Here is a 17,986-nt window from a genome sequence, read left to right on the forward strand (position 1 = left end):
CATCCACAGGAGCATCTCTAATTACTTTCGTTACCAGCTCCCCATCCGCTGCTTTCAGAGGGTTGTTCCTGGATCCTTCGGTGTGAGGAATACATCTAGTTTGCCCACTGAGATCTTAAAAGCCAGACTACATAGACTTGAATCCCAGCTCTGCTACTGTCAGGTTCTTTCTGACATTAAATGAGAGGTTTTTCTCACAGCAACCAATTCTCCAACATTCCAACACCAGCTAGGTGTCCTACAATTCGGTTCAATCCTGACACTAACTACCCAGGGTTAGCATTAGGCTCCACAGGCTTCAGGGCTCAGTCCCACAAGACTCCCTCACTTCAGATGCCAGTTGCAAGTATCATGTCGCCCGTACTGTACTTCTGACCTACCAGTTATAAATCGGGAGTTCCCAAAACCCCCATCTCAGGTTTGATAATTTACTGGAGTGACTCACAGAACTCAGGAAGCCACTTGGCTTACATTTATGGATTTATTATAAAGGATACAAATGAATATCCAGTTGAAGAGGTACATAGGATGAGGTCTAAAAGGGTTCTGAGTGCAGGATCCTCTGTCCCCGTGGAGTTGGAACATGCTACCCACCTGGCACGTGGATGCATTTGCCAACTCAGAAGCTCCCCAAACCCTGTGGTTTAGGAGTTTTTATGGAGGTTTCATTACATGGGCATGATTGATTAAATCATTGGCCATTGGTGATTAACTCAATCTCACCTGGCCCCTCTCCCCTCCCTGGAGGTTGGGAGGTGGGGCTGAAAATTTCAAGTTTCTAATCAAGCCTTGATCTTTCACAGGACCAGCCCTCATCCTGAAGATATCTAGGGGCCCACAAACAAGAGATGCTCCTATCACCCTTATCACTCAGGAAATTCCAAGAGTTTTAGGAGCTCTGTGCCAGGAGCCAAGGACAAAGACCAAATATATATTTTCCATTATACTACAACTACTTACTAGCTATGTGACCTTGGATAAGTTGCTTAATCTTTCTTTGCCTCAGTTTCCTCATCTATAAAATGGAGATAACACTGATACCTACCTCACAGAGTTGTTGGGAGGATTAAATGAGTTAATACTTAGAACAGTTAGCCCTTAGAACAATGCCTGACACACAGTAAGTGCTAAAAATGTGTTTATTAGTAGTATTATTTATTCTTCTGGTATATCTATCTGGGTGCATCTCCGTCCCTGAACTGGTAACGATTAGAATGTCCTCCTTTTTCCTAGTTCCATTGTAAAGAACTATTAGCCATGGGTATATTTTCTTTCTTTTTTATATCAGTCTAGCCTGGCTGCTAAGATCTTATCCTTCCTGAGGAAATTCCTGTCATCTCCCTGGCTCAATCAGTGTGTCTTCCATTGTTTCTCATGCACGTTTCCTATCTCAAGAAAATTTAGGATTCTTTAAACAAATCACAAACTTGACACTTAGAAGTAGATAAGCAGAATTGGTCTTGAACAAAATTGTGAGGTCGTTGAAGTTTGTCTTCACACATGCCACATACTTTCTTTGAATCCTTGTTCTCGTCTAGTGCCCTGTGTCTAGGCTTCTCACTACAAAGGTGCTGGAGATTTCCCCTTACGAAGAAAGGATGTGGTGTGTCTCTAATGTCTTACTTGAATAGCTTCAACATATAAAACCTCTCCTCAGGTGATACTCTGCTCTCCAAATGCTAGTCTTTGGGTTTATTTGCAAGCTTTCCAGGCCGATCTAACCTATGTTGAAGGTTGGGGGTTTCCTGCTTCTTATTAATCCATACAAGTAACAGTAGTTGAATGGGAATGAAGAAATGCACAACATGATGACTAGAAGTAACACTGCTGCATGGTATATTTGAAAGTTGCTAAGAGAGTAGATCCTGAAATTTCTCATCACGAGGAAAAAATAATTTTTTTCTTTTTTCTTTTTGTGTCTGTGAGATGATGGATGTTAACTAAACTTATTGTGGTAATCACTTTACAATATATGTAAGTCAACTCATTAGGCTATACACATTAAACTTAAAAGTGTTATATGTCAATTATATCTCAATAAAACTGAAAAAAAGAAAGAAATCATTTTTATTAATGGCTGAAGAGATGCCAAGTTGCTCTCCAAGTGCAAGGTTCTGGGAAACTTTCTTAGAGAATGGAGCAGACCTCCCAACTCTTACCTCAAATTGAAGACAAAGGGCCTTCTGTGCAGGCCTGGCCTGAATCGCCCTCCAGGCATGTCTAAGAGGACAGACCAGTGAGTAGAGACTCCTGAAGACCCCTGACTTCCTGTGTGTCTGCATAGCCTGGAAGCTCAAACAGGGCCCCCCACACCTGGTTCCAGAGAACAAGAGACTGTGACATCATCAATTGCATTAACCATTTGTCTTCTGCTCCCAAGTTTATCGCAGGCAAGTCACTGCATCTTGACCTTCAATGACATAAGCCCAGCTCTTTTATTCCCAGGTCCGCAGGCCTACCTCTCCACACATTACTGCTTTATTCAGTACACTTTCCTCCCTGGGACTTTCCTTGTATGGCCAATACCTCCTTTATGCCAATAGCAAAATCTCTGCTGAGGATTCTATGAGTCCCCTGGGCTCTTCCTCCAGGAGGTTATTGCTTGGGACACCATAGACACTTGCCAGAGAGGCAGCTATCTGTGTGACCATTCTTGCATTTCTTCACTGAGCAAGCATGCACTAACCGCCTCCTCTGTGCCAGTCATTGCCCTGTACTCCAGAAGGATCTTACCTCTGGTGGGACTACCACTGGGAAGACTTTTTCAATCAGACAAATGATTAAACAAAAAACAACCCAAATCTCTAGGCCCTTGTTGATAAATACGACTGTATTCATCAATTTACAAGCTTGGGTAAGAATTTAAAATTATGATGTCCATGAACAAAGCCCTAAACCAGGGGGAAATGGAATTAAGCTGGGCTTATGGGAACAGATGTGAATGAAAATGAACACATCCTTGCTATTGGATGACTTGAAGTAACTAATCCCATCAAGGGAGCTCAAGAAGCTGCTGAGGAAATGTGTGACCCAATTATTTCAAATCATTTAGGTTTGAGGAGAGGTGGAAGGATGCTCGGCAGGAATCCCTAACACCCAGAAGCAATGATGATGTTGATTTAAAGCCTTCCCAAGCCTGGAATTTAGTTACTCTACCTGCCCCCAGTCATATAGGAATTCAAGTCCATCCAATTCAACCAATACTTCTTGGCAGCTGAGCCCTGGGAATATGCCAGTGAACAAGATCACTAAGATCAGTTGGCAATTGCTCTCTTAAAAAATACATATGTAAATCCAGGTCGCTCTGTAGAGGTAGAGAAACAGTGTTAGAATGATAGAAAAGGAAGATTCTAAATTCTGAGGGACCTTCATTAATCCTCCTTTTTCCTATAAGCTCAAATAAGAACAGTTGGCTCTAGCCAATGGTCTTCTCATAGCACCCCCAGAAACTTCAAGCTTATTCCTTTCTTTTAGCCTTTTTGCAGCTTTACTCATGATATCATGATGTCAGCCACCTAGAATGATGGCCCCTACCATACCCACGGATCCACTCACACACTCATTCTTTTAGCAGGTGTCCATCTCTTCTATGCAGCCTTTCTCCTTCCTGGAATCATCTGTTCCTCCAAACTCCTCCAGTATGTCTCTAGCCCTGTCTTGAATTGTTATTAAATATCTTATCTCCCACATAAATTGTTAGAGCTCAAGAGGCTAGATCTCTCTCACACAGAGAATGAAGCACCATGTTATACACCTAGTAGGTGCTCAGACAATAAAGGGAGGGAGGGAGGGGGGAAGGGGAGGGGCAAAGGGAGGGAGAAAGGTAGGAGGGAGGGAAAGAGGAAGGGAGAGAGGAAATGAGAAAAGACAGGAAAATAAAAGACAGAGAGAAGAGATGGGAGGAGGTAGAAAGCACAGAGAAAAGAGAAAATGAGAGGAAAGAAAAAGAGGAGAAGGAATACAGAAAGGAGGAGAAATATTCAGGGACAGCGGGGGAGGAGGGGAAAAGATTGCAGCCATTCAAGTAAGACATTAGAAGCATGTCACATCCTGTCCCCCCTAAAGTGAGATCTCTGGCATTTGAGTAGTAAGAAATCAAAAAAAAGGGGGTACTAAGAGAGAAAAGTTCTCAAAGAAAGCATGCAGCAGGTATGAAGACCAACGTCCATGGCATGACCTCATAGTTTTGTTTAAGAGCAGCTCTGCCCACCTCACTTCTAAACACCAAGTCTGTGATTTATTTAAAGAATCCTAATTATTTTTAAGATGAGAGCCTGGGATGCCTAACAGGCCCAACTATCCCTGCCAGCCTTTCGTTTGAACATATGGTTATTTGCAACTAATCACTCATTGATTCTTTCACTCAGCAAATCCTGAGCAAACAACCCCACCCTGTGTGCCAGGCATGAGTCTAGGAATTAAAGACACAAAATCCCTGTTGTCAGGGATCGTAGATTCCCATGGGAGGGGCAACAGATAGCAAACAAAATAAACAAAACAAATAGTGTGTTAGATGGTGATGAGCGCTCGGGGGAGGTAAGAAAGGAGATGGAAGTGCTGTTGTGAACCGAGACAGGGTGGTCCAGAGGACTGAAGGAAGAGATGATTTTGAGCAAACTGCTGAAGGAGGGGAGAGAGTAAAACATTAGGATATCTGAAAAGATGGCTCCAGGTAGAGGGAACAGCCCCTGCAAAGGCCTTGAGGCAGGAGCACATCTGGTAGGTTTGAGGAATTGCGTGGAACCCAGGGTAGCTCAATCAGAAAGAGAATGAGGGGGAGACTATTAGGAGATGGGTCAGAAAATTAATGGTGCAAAGGAGCAGCAGAACATACAGAGCCTCTTTCAGGGTGTGATAAGGACTTTGGCTATTTCTTTGAATGCACCTGGAGGCCTTGGAGGGTCTGGGGCAGAGGAATTACATGATGTGACTTAAGTTTTAACAGTATGATGCTGGCAGCAGTGCTGTGACTAGACCACAGAAAAGCAAGTTTGGAAATAGGGAGGCCAGTTAGAAGACAATTGCAGTATTTGGGGCAAGAGATGTTGGTGGTGTGGACCCAGAGAAAACCCCAGAGTAAATGAAGTCCAATTGCCTTCGCTAGGACCTGCCTCTGCACACACACTTTCTTCTGCCTGGAACAACTTTCTTCCTGCTGGAACACCTTCCCGTATTTCGAGGCTCAGTGCTGACGTCACCCGTTCGCTGGAGTCTCCACGGAGGATATTGTTCCCACAGCACTCTGTTTATGCCTCTCTTGTAGCACTCATCGCATTGTGTTGCAATAACTCATTCACTTCCGCCTCTCTTCTAAACTGAGAACCACGATTTCAGCTCAGTCCACAAACATTTACACTCAGGGGGAATAAAAAGTTGAATAAGACACTATCCCAGTTATAATCTAGGACAGGAGCAGACTGAACAACTACTCCGCACTTACCATGGAGCTTGGCTTATAGTTGTCAAATGAATAAGTGAACAAAGAAATTTACGAGCAGCCAAACCACCATGGCTAGAGATGTGGTGTCCTTACTTGCAGTGCTGTTTAAGGAGTCATAGTGCAGGGCCTCATCTGCTGTTTCCATGGCTTCCCCTGGCTGTTTCCCCAGCACTAGGTCTGGCCAGGACGCTTGCCCATGGATGCTACAGTGCTGACAGCTAAGGATTTTGTCAAAGTGAGCGGGGGAGACCCTGTGAAAGATTCCAGGAAGCAGGGAGTGCAAGATGATTAAAGGTAGTCGTGGATGTATTTATTTTTCCTGTAGTTCTGGTTGTTGATGCAACGCTGTCTCCCTGGAGTCTCTTGGTGACATTTGTTACTTGGTTTTTCAGTCCTTAAACAGAAATTCTGTCCTTTTCACTGAATTGCTCCTCCTTTGCTAATGTTCTGTCTCCTCCAAGTCCCAGGCAGAGCATTTGACATTTGTTATTGGTACAAGAGCATCACTTGCTGAGTATGAACAAAAAAAAAGTTTCCCCAAAGGGGAGAAATGAATGATTATCTCAGATCTTTTCACCCTTTTTCTCTTCCTTCAGACATAACAGCAAACCACAGCCACACTGGGCTCTGGCAGGGAGCTGCCCTAATCAGTTTTACATTGCAGCTTCATGGAGATCTGCTGCTGTAATAACTGTAGATGTTTCAGTGGAGGGCAAAGGGTGACAGGTCATGAAGTAACAGGATATAGTGAGGTGGGGGCTTCAGTGATGACCACCTCATATAAGATGCTGAGATCCCTAGGGATAGGTCCTGTTCCTCCAAGCAACAAATGTTTTCTGAGGGCCTACCATGTGCCAGCCATTGTTTTGGGTACTGGGGGTGACCAACAAAAATAAAAACACCTGGTCCCTACTCTCAGGGTCCTTACCGCCTAGTGGGGACGACTAACATCAATCCGTTATTTACACAGACAGGTGTAAATCTGCAACTTGAAATGTAATATGAATAAAAGGGATGTGATCCTATGAGAGTCTATAATAGAGAGAATTCAATTAGTCAAGGGGCTCAGCAATGTCTTCTTGAAGAATTGCCTCTCTTGTAATGATAGATGAGAAGAGAGTTCTAGGCAGGGGGAACAGTAGGTACAAAGATCATCTCAGAGGAGGGAACCTGGCAGGCACCAGTACCTGAACACAGACCAGAGAGAGCAAGAGAAGATCCCCAAGGAAGACAAAGAGACCAGAGAGGTAGTCAGGGGAGGACCACATGGAGCCAGGATGCCATGTTCATCCATCTCCTTTCTCTCTACTTCAGAGTGCCCCACAAAGTAGGTTCTCAATGAGGATTGCATGCTCTGATAGAGTAATCATTCATTCATTCATCCTCCCAACGTTTACCTATTGAGTAGCAACTTTGTGCCTAAAAGTAGGGATAATAAGATGAATAATTCTCGTCCCTCATGAGATCACGGTCTGGTGAGATGCAGAAATAGAAACATGACCCTTCATTATTGGACGTGGCATCATCAAGTTATGTTTAATTGCCATGGGGTAGAGTTGGCTCAAGGGTGGTGAGCTGTGGAGGGACTGGGAAAGATGTGGAAGAGGACGAAAGAGGTGAGCCATTGCTGTTGACATGAGGAAGTTTAGCACCATTCTGTTTCCATTATTAGCACCAGGACCTGTTAGTTTCCCACTTCTCTCTCCTCTCCCAGCCCCTAGCCCTTCAGCCTCCAGTGCCATTGGGTGTAAATCTTTCTTGGAGAGTTGTTTCTCCTTGTGGTCAAACAGTAACAGGCTACTAAACCTGCCTGTGGGGTGAATTACGAGCCGCTCTCTGGAGCCCCGGCCTCTGTTGCCCACGGAATGAATTGTGGCGCTCCTGGCTGCTGCGCCTTTTATTTATTTATTTGTTTGCTTTAGCATATTTTAATCTGATCATTAAATTGCAATCTGCCACCCATCTTCAACCCCGACCGTCTCCGATGGAACAGATTTTTCCTAGGTAATGATACCTATAAACTTCAGGGATGGCAGCCTCTGGAGCAAACTGGGGGAGGGAGAAGCGAGGGGTTGCAGAAACACGTTCCACCTGGCTCGGCCTTGACTGGTCTGCTGTTGTCCCGGGCTCAGCCTGACCTATCTCGGGGCTGCTAGAGTAGCCAGGTTCTCCCGGGCGGCACCTGTGGCCTTTTCTAGCCTGAGAAGCATGTGCTGAGGAGGTAGAGGTGAGCCTCTGCACCTTGTCCTCGCACGCATAAGATCATCCCTGCCATTGTGCCAGGAAGTAAAGGTGTCACCCAACCTGCCGTTATGGTGTTGCCTGGGGAGAGATCTGCACTGATAATCAAAGGCAAAGAGGATGCCAGATGGTGCCGTGGAGCTTGTGTTCCTGAGGTCATCCGTCTGATCTAGTGCCACTCTGCACTGGAGGGATTGCCATCCAACAGCAGGGCCACAACCCTGGAGAGGGTGACAGTCGTCAGTTATTATATTGGCACCACCTATTTATCTAGCATTTTATAGCGTGTGCTGACACATTCCTTTGAAGCCTCACAACAGTCCTGTGCGTGCGACAGGGCAAGTGCTAAGAGTCCCATTCTGAAACTGAGATGCGGGGACTGTGGAGTGAATTGCCCAAGGTAGTACTGGCTCATAGGAGGCTCTCAACAGGTGTTTGTTGAATGAAAGAATGGGTTCCTGCTGTCTTAAAGCAGCCTCAAAGGTACGTCTCAAGGTTTGCTTCTGGAGTCATGTCCAGTGAAACATGTAGGACTAAGATCCTAGAAGCCTGCAGCTCCCGCCTGAACCAGCTGGTAAGAAATCACCACCAATTCCCCCTGATTAATTCTTGTGCATGCCAGAGTACTTGATGCTGGAAAAGATGCTTTGAAGGTGTGGATGTATAGGAGGCAGGGAAAGATACGTCTCTACCTTATTGTGCTATGGTGGACTAGGCATGGTTCTGAGGGCTCAGCGCATATTCACTTATTTAATTTTCCCAACAACCCTAGGTAGGTGCTGTCATTATATCCATTACAAACAAAGACACTGAAACACAGCGAGATGGAGCAACTTTCCCAAGGGCCCAAAGCTGAGGAAGCCAGCTTTAAACTTCAGCGGGCTTGCTTCTGATTCTGAGCTATTGACCACTCTGCCATACCACATCTTTATTTTTTTTTCCAGAACATACAAACTCCTACTCTCCGTGTCTATTGTCCTACTTGTCTCACTTCAGATTTCAGGTACAGGTGGAATGAAGGAAGCAGTTGTGACCTGGGTGTGGGACTAGGAGCTCAGGAAAGGCAGGAAAGAGGAGATGATAGCAGACATCTTTGCTGCACTAAAGAACTCAGACCTTTTAAACAAATGAACTCTAAAGCCATGGCAAGCCCCTGCCCTTCTGTAGCTTCAGGAAATGGACTCAAGGCACAAAACTCCCTCAGTTCTTTCAGAAGAAAGGGAAGTCCAATCTGGAGATGAAACTCAAGAGTCTAAGCTTCTAGTCCAAAGACCAGCCACCAGATCATGGCCCTTAAAAATCATGTACTGTTATTTTTTTAATTGATGTTTTAAAATTTAGAAAAGCCTAATAGATATTCTATTCATTATTCCAAGTCAAATTGCATGTCAGTGAAGGAGGTGAATTTACATAACTCAGGGTAAAGTAGATAACTGGTCCTCTTATCACGCACCGGGGATCCTCATATGTGTAGCTCATGCCCCCTGGTGGGCCAACCCTGGGGAAGAGGCTGTTGGTCCCAGCTCCTTCTGTCACACAGCCTGTTATCCATGATTCCTCCATATTACTCAGCCATGGAATCTCAGAGAGCACAGGAAGTGTCATCAGATGCCAGAACATTCTGTGACAACACAGGGCAGCATCAGACAGTTGTGGCCCAAAACCATTGTGCCAGGACGTCATCCTTGAATGGCATTCTCTATTGATAATCTTACCTAGATTGGGAGCTATCCACTGAGATATAACCCTAATCCTAACCTTATAACCAAGACCTTCCCTTATTCTAACCAGAACCATGGACACTACCCCTTACCTGGCTCCAATCATGACCCTCAGAATAACTTTAACCATGACCTAGGTGCTAATTCGCTATTGATAGTTGGTGGATGGTTTGTTGATTATTTTATTATTTGTGTCTTTAAGGTTCCCAAGTTAAGCAAGATGACTGTGCTTTGAAGAATCATTCCAAGGCCAAACTTTTAAGACATTAATCTAATTTAAAAATAAACAAATTGTATGGTATCTGAGATTCAAAAGGGATCTCAGAAATCCCATGGCCTGTTCCTCCTCTTTCCAAGCTGGGCACAACCCCATGCCACCCAATTTGTGGGATCTGACCTCTGATACAGTGCTTACTGATGCTTTTCAACAAGAGAGAAACTCTTTTATTAAAAAATTGGATTTCTGAGAACCCCCTTAGGTGGACTGGATTAAAGAAAAGGAGGACAGCTTCAGGAAGAGTCTATAGTGGAGATTAAGAAACGTATGAGACAAGCATGGCACAGACAAAGAACATGTGCTTAGCACCCAGAGATCCCTAGGTTGAAAAGCTTTGTTCTGTGGCTTGGGATCTGGGAGATCTTGAGCAAGTTGTTCAACTTCTCTGAGCCTTCTGAGCCTTTTTCTTCATCTGTAAAGCTGAGATCTCAGGGTTGCCAGGATTAATGAGACACTATATTCAAAGGGCACAGCACGTGGGTGACACACAGCAGGTGCTGCATCCATCTTATTCCTCCTTGCGCTTTCCCGACGCTCTACATTTGGCTTCACACTCAGGACAGGCTAAGAAAATGGGCTATGCAGACTTTGTCACAGAGACCATGCCCTGTTGGGGACAAAGTGCTTCGAGGTACTGAGGAGAATGCCACCATCTGTAATTTGAAAATTCATGCGCAGGTGCCCAGGGCAAATGGTGGCTCCGGATCAGGCATATCAAGTGTGTAAGGTTGAGCATCCCATCTTGAAAGCTGTCCCTCTCCCTGTCTCAACACACCTTGCCCATTAGCTCTGAGGGTTCGGGAAACATTTTGCAGAAAGAATAATAAATAAACCCCAGGATCAGCCAGATAGCCGGGAAGGAAGGGAAGGGGGGAGGAGTCAGGCTAGGTTTCAGTCACTGCTCACCAACTGCTTCGTATCCCCCATGGATTTCTTGTCAATGATTATTCAATCTCAGGCCTGACCTTTCTATTCTAAATAACACTGCAATATCAGCGCGGCCCAGCCCGCAGCTTTTGCAGAAAATTAACTGTATCTGGCTCTCACAGGAGACCCAAGAAATCCCTTCAGTAACTAAGCCCAAACTAGTTTACAGAAAAAAAGACCGAGCGTTATCTTCTTCTCATACACTCCTCCTAATACCCGTCTAAATATCACAGAGCTCCCAGCTGTTTAATTCTAATAAATACTCATCTATTCTCAAAACAGACAAATGTTAGGTCTCAGGTGGGCCCCAAGCATTTTGTGCAGGAGAAAGAAGAGAATATGGAGGAAGAGAAAGAATAGAGCCGCTCGCAGCTTCAGATTTCCATTCATGCACGATGATAGCAGCTTAAGATGGCTAATGGTTTCCAGTTGAGTCAGAGCCAGAGGTGACTTGTGAGGGAGGCCATTTTCACAGTCAGGGTCCACAATGAGCGGTCCTTCCTTTCCTCAGTGGAGCCTCAGGTCCCACAGCAGATCCTACCACAGGAAGGGCTCTGAGAGCCCCGTGACCAAGTTGGATCTGTCTTCGTGCTTCTGGACAGCTGGAGGGTGGGGAGGGGCAGCGTGAGCGCCACATTAAGGGTCGGGCTTTTTTGGGGAGATCTTTCTACTCTGAGTTGGTGTTTGGACCTGAGTCCCAATGGTTACCCCACCCACAGGAACCCCATATGGAGTGTAAGAGGGGTGGGAAGAGAAAGGCCTCCAGTGACCTCTGAAACCTAGTTTATTTGCCGTAACAATCTAAAGGATAGGTGGGGCAAAAAGCAGAACCATATGACATTTTGGCTTGGAAAATGCCTAGAAATGCTTGGATTTCAGTCACTGAGGATGAAGAAATCCTCTGTCCTGGGTTTCTTTGGCCCTTAAGGAATCCCCTGTGGTTAGGAGTCAATGAGAGGCTCTTATGCAAGGTCCGGTCTCATATACAGAGGCCTTTGGGAGTCTGTAGGCCTGGCACCCCCTGCCCCCAGGTGATGCTCAGTTGGGAGCCAGGTAGGGATAGTGACTCAGATCCTTTGAGTCCCTCTAAGAGCCGGTTATGACCTTGTGACTCGGACGGCTCTGAGATGGGGAGGCATTTCTCAATTAGAGTAGTCGCTGATATTAATTGCCCTGATGCTGCACTTAGCTTTCGCATCTAAGTCAGTGGTTCCCTAAGTGTGGTTGGGGGATCCTTGCTGGCAGATGAGGAGGGTTCTCCTGGCCATTGGCAAGTAGGCCTCTGACAGATTGAATGTTGGTTTTTGTCTCTGGCATGAATTAATAGTGAACGTTTACTTTAACAAAACCTAAGTATCCCCCAGTGATGCCCCGACCTAGTCAGCCCCAGACATTCTGTTCATCTGCTGAGGTTTATTTAGATATTGTAACAGAACAGTCATGGGGCCTTAACTCCTCTGAAAAAAACCTGAAGGCCACAATTCTAGAGCCATAGTTAAAGCCCCATGAGGTCCATCTGCTTCCTTCTGCTCTGCTTGTCAGGGAGACTGGATGACTTCTATAGGCCAGGGGGAGGCGAGTTAACTTCCCAAATTAGGCTCCTTGTGGCTCTGTCAGGTTCCTAGGACAGACTTGAGGACCAGAATACAGCTGCCTATCTGGCCACTGGCTCAGTGTCTCTGAACCTCACATTAACACTCCTGGGCTCTGGCTCTGTCCCAGGCGGCACTGCCATCACTCGTTTAACAAGAATTTACTGAGCACCTTCTAGGTACAGGCCCTGTTCTGAGGATTGTGGCTAGATAACTGAATGAAGCAGATCAAAAAACCCCTGCTCTTTGAGAGCGCACATTATAATAAAGGAGCGAGACATAAACAAAATAAATAAGTAAAATATTGGTGAATGTTAATGATAAGTGCTAAAGAAAGAAGTTAGCAGAGAAGGGAGAGAGTGAATGTGTGGCTGAGGCAGGCAGTAGGAGTGTGTAATTTTAATTGGGATGGCTAGGGGAGGCCTCACTAAGAAGGTGACATTGAGCAAGACCTGAGGAGGTAAGGCAAAAGCAATCCAGGCAGATACAGCATGTTCAAAGGTCCTGAGGTAGGAACATGCCTGACATTTCAAGGAATAGCATGGATGCCAGCATGGCTGGAGCAGAGAGAACAAAAGGGACAGCAGTAGGTATAGCTTAGAGACCCTGTAGGCCATTGCCAATACTACAACTTCTACTTGGACAGACGTGAAAAGCTCTAGAGGGTTTAAGTAGGAGAGCACTTATTCGGAACTCAGGTGATCTAGGTCCTAGACTCAATTTTGCTACTAACTAGTTCTATGACCAAGTAATTTTAATTATTCTTATCCCCAAATTACTCTACATCTATGGACCTTAGTTTCATCACCTTTAAAATAAGGATTTTGTACTTTCGAATTCTAACGTATTTTCAGCTCTCACAGTCTGTGATTTTAGACAAACAAATTTAAAAGTAAATCAAAAGAACTCTTTGTTAGCATTGGAAGGGCACATTTCCACATCCTTCCTTGTCCAGGGTTCCTCTGGACAGATCATGATGAGAGACCCTGAGGGCATTACTCCCCATCTCCTATTTAGTTCAGAGGACAGGGACCAATCAGAGGCATAGAAAACTCATCTATGTCTCTACAGGGTCTTATTTCCCACCTCCACTCCCCTGTCACATATGCTTATCAACGAGATCAAGCTGATTATCTAAGACACTCTAGTTTTGTAATCATTATTCCATCCTATTTTAATTGAGCCCCTGTGACATACACTGCCCTGGGAACAGCTCAATGGAAGATGGAGGAGAAGGATGTAAGACGTGTTCTCCATGCCTGGAGAGTTGATGATCTTGTCAGGCAGGAGTTATCTAGTCTAAAACTAGACAGAATGTACTCATAAGATCCAGCTAAGTAACAGTACAAAGTGGTAAACAGTAGGTGCCTGACAAGAGGTACACACAGTGTGCACTACAGGGGTTCAGAGAACAGAGTGCTGTCTGTTGGCAGAGGGCCTGGGGAGACTTCTGAAGGACGTGGGGTGAAAGCCAGGCCTTGGAAGCAAGGTAGGAGTCTGATGGGTGGATATTATTGCCTCCGATGTATTGGCCCAATAAAGCAGGCATGACATGGTGGGTAAATAAATGTAAAGCAGGTTGGCAGTTTAATGTTGGTGTGCTCACAGGCACAGGCAGTCGGTGATTTGGGTTTTCATGAACTGATCAAAAACGTATCCCTATAGATTTTGCGACATCTCGTTTTAGGACATCCTAGTGAGCCTGCCTCACCATAGACAGATGGGATGGATCTTGGTGGAAAGGTCAGGACTGGAGATAAGTGATTCCCAGAGCCTTGCTGGGGCTCTCAGGTTGTCTGCTGTGCCAAATCTCTATCCCTCTGAAGTCCTTGGTGAGTCTGTGAGCATAGCTCTCACCCAAAGAGCAGCGAAGGAGGCCAATGGACCTTTCGCTTCTGCCTATCCTAGAGTCCCCAAATCTCAGAGGTGGTCGAAACTTCCTCCCAAGAAGAATGGACCACTCTCTTCCCTGTTGCTTTACTAGACATCATTCTCTATCATGGCACAGATAAGGAATTTTTACACTTGCTCGTTTAAAAGAATACACCAAACTCAAAGTTTCCCTTTACAAGAACAGAGGCAATATCTTGCTCGTCTCTGTGTCTCCAGTACCTAGCCTCATAGCATATAGTAGATGTCCAATAAATATTGAAAGCAATAGTACAGCAGCTCATTTCTTGTTAATCTTTTTGGGGTAGAATTTCAGGTTCCAGAAAGGATCTGAAGAAGGCTATGAACCCTCACCCCAGAGGAAAGTGAACTTGTGCACATACTTACAGGATTTTGCAAATGATTTCTGGGGGCACATGGGCTGCAGGTTGAGCACTGCTCCAGTGAGTGTATCAATCACTTATGATATCCTTTACAGACAATCCTGCCACCTCAGCCTGGACACTTCCGGCGATGGCGAGCTCACTCCCTCCTTGTTTGTGGGCAGCGTTCATGGTTAGAAGTGTCTTCTTTATATTGTATAGGAACTTTCCTTTCTGTAATTCCACTGTCATCCTAGTTCTCCTCTGAGCGACACTAAGCAGGGAAGGAGCTGGGAATGTGTATCACAGGGGCCCTAATTCATCACCACGTACATAACTGCTTTTCTACCGTTTATGGACAGTCGTCCTGAGCCTTCCTGGTCTTCCCTGGCCTCTGCTGTTCTTTGCTCTGATGGGGTTTATGTCTCTTCCCTATCCTGATTCTGTGTCTTTAGAAAAAGCCTGTTTTATCATCACCCCTTTTAAAGTGTAGTACCCAGAGATGGGCAGTGGGGACAGGCATTATTTCTCTCTTTGTTCCAGACAATGATCTTGCTTTTACACTGCCCAGGACCGCATTCGCTTTCTGGCCACCGCTTCACACCATTGACCCGTTAATGAGCAAAGAGTCACTAAAGCCCACGGGTCTTCTCCAGGTGTGCTGCTGCTAGGCCCTCTCTCCCCACTGGGCGTGTGTGCAGCTTGCTCTCCAGCCCTAATTGCGACACTTTTACATTTATCCTTGTTAAATGCCATCAGATTAGATTTGGTCCTTGCGTCCAGCCTGGTGAGACCTTTTGGGATCCTGATTTTGTCGTCCAACATATTAGCTCATTACTCTCACATGATGTGTTTAGTGTGCAACAAAGAGCTACCCCTTTTGGAGCATTTCTCTGACAGATGTTGTGCTTTACACAGCACATTCTTTCATTCTACCCTCACTCCAACTCTATGAAGTGTGAGCTATCCCCATTTAGTAGTTAAGTGCACCGTGACCCAGAAAGGTTAAGTAACTTGTCCAAGGATACACAGCCAGCATGTAGTAGAGTCAGGATTGGAGCCCAACTCTGTCTGACTCAGAAGGCCAAGCACATAGCCACTCTTTAATGCTGCTTTCATCCAAGTCATTAAGATTTTGAACAGGACAGGACAGGCCCAGGGCCTTGTAGCAAAACACTAGAGAGCTCTTCAGGCTGAGCATTGATTCATTTGTCATGATTCCTTCCCCTTGATTGGCATGTTCCCACTTCCCACAGTACCCACCTTATCCCGAGGAATAGCAAGAAGGATTTTGTTCACCATTTTGAAGAAACACATGTATAGTAATTTTGTGCTGTTCCGTGAGCCCCTTTACCAAATAGTAAATGTTATGAATGTGGTGTGACTTGGTTTTGGTAAATTCATGTGGTCTCTGTAAGTCCCGGATTCCTTTACTACATGCTCTGAAACAATTGTTTAAAGAATTGAGTTGAGACTCTTGCTCAAGAACATTGCTGAGCCTTCTTAGTTGGTAGTTGGGGGTACATCTTCTTTTACCAGGCCTCTAAGAGTTGCAGTGAAGGAAAGCCAGAGATATCCTTCTTGATAGTCTCTCAAACATCCCATATACCCTTTCTAGGTAATTATAAATCAATCTTCCATGAATTTACACAAAGCTTTATTGAATACACTTTAAAATCTTAGCAAGTATGACTTCTTAAACTATAAACTTCCATTGATGTATGTGACTCTCAGAAGCAATGCCCAATGACAACCTCATACATGGACCTTACAATGATCGCTTTTTTTTTATTACAGAAATAAGTAAATTCTTGTTGGCTTTTAATTTCAAAGACCATAATTAAGTTTCTTAATAGTTTCTTTTGTGACAGACACCTTTGATCCAAGACCACTGAGGAATGCAGAAAAAGGGCAGAGACCAGACTTCTTTCAAAGATTTTTTACAGAACAACAGTAAAAAGAAAAACCAAAAATAAGGGCATGAAGGGAGAGGGCACACAGCTTTTGTTGTGATTCTTGACTTGAAAACAAAGACCTCCACAGGTGACAAGTCTGAGCAGCTGATAAGGGGAGCTGCATCCCCCAGAATCCTGAGGTGTGCACTTTCTAAGAAGCTGTTCCGTTTTGGGGAGGTTCATTTAAGTTTTTTTCTTACCCCTATTGAGTATAGTTTGATATAGGAACTGTAGAGACCATCAGACCCAGGAATTAAACTCTATCAGAGTGTGGTCCTATCTTCCCCCTTCTGTCAATGAGACCTCTCTACCAATTTTCTCTCTGCTGTGAGATCCTCTGTTTTGACTGATATTTTGTGTATGTATATGTAATAGACCACTTATATTATGATATTATTTATTTAATTATATGCATTGTTGTGTATTACATATTAAATATATTATTTTACACATACCAATATATTCTTACTCTATGATTTTCACCCATATCAATCCATACTCATAATCATCTTCTAATCATCCTTCTCAAATCGTCATTTGGACAGAGGTGGAATCATTACAAGTTGTTGTAGGTAGGAAAATGGGAGGCTCTGGAAAAGTAAGCTTTTTCCTCAAAACCCTCCTCCACCACAAAACCCCCTTGCATGGAGGCTAAAGATACAGAATTCATGCTGAATCCTATTCCATATAGATTCACAGGTATCATAGAATGGAAGGAATAGAAAGACCTTTGAAAGAATCAAGACCGGCTACCCAAATATATTGGTGAAAAACCTGAGATCCAGAGACACTTGCCTAAAATGACATGACTTATTGTCAGAGTTTATGCTGGCTGGGTTCTCTGGGAAGCAGACGTTGAGGTGATGTTAGGACTGAGAAAGATTTATTGGAAGGTTACATCTGTGAAGGGAAAAGGGGAAGGATGTGTGACTGGGCAAAGAAGCTAACAAACAGTGATGCATACCTGAAAAAATCTCAGCCAACTAATGGGGAGCTCTGGAACAAAGATCACCCTTTAGATGAGTCCCATGTTGGGCAGATATGGCCAAACCCTTGTACCACCACCACACTCAGTCACTGTCTGAGTGGACCGTGAAGGATCTAACAGCTGGAGACTACCAGCTAACCACACTCTTCGGAATGGGGCAATGAGCCCTTTCTTTTTTTTTACAGCAAACATTTTTTTTTTCTTGCAGGGAAAGATTCACCCTGAGCTAACATCTGTTGCCAATCTTCCTCTTTTTTTGTTTTGCCTCCCCCAAGCCCCAGTGCATGGTTGTGTATCCTAGTTGTAAGTCCTTCTAGTTCTTCTATGTGAGCCACTGCCACAGCATGGCAACTGACAGACGGGTGGTGTGGTTCCATGACTGGGAAACGAACCAGGACCACAGAAGTAGTGACAGTGCCGAACTTTAACCTCTGGGCCATCAGGGCTGAATGAGCCCTTTCTTGAAGGGATTTATGAGTGGTGCGTTTCCATGTCTGCCACACAACTGGAATTTTCTCTTGTAGGTTCTATAGCAGTTTTAGAGAGAGATGATTTCAGTGACTTTATAATAATAGTAATGCTTATTTTTATTC

Source organism: Diceros bicornis, chromosome 4 (genome assembly GCF_020826845.1).
Source record: "Diceros bicornis minor isolate mBicDic1 chromosome 4, mDicBic1.mat.cur, whole genome shotgun sequence".
NCBI classification, from domain to species: domain Eukaryota; kingdom Metazoa; phylum Chordata; class Mammalia; order Perissodactyla; family Rhinocerotidae; genus Diceros; species Diceros bicornis.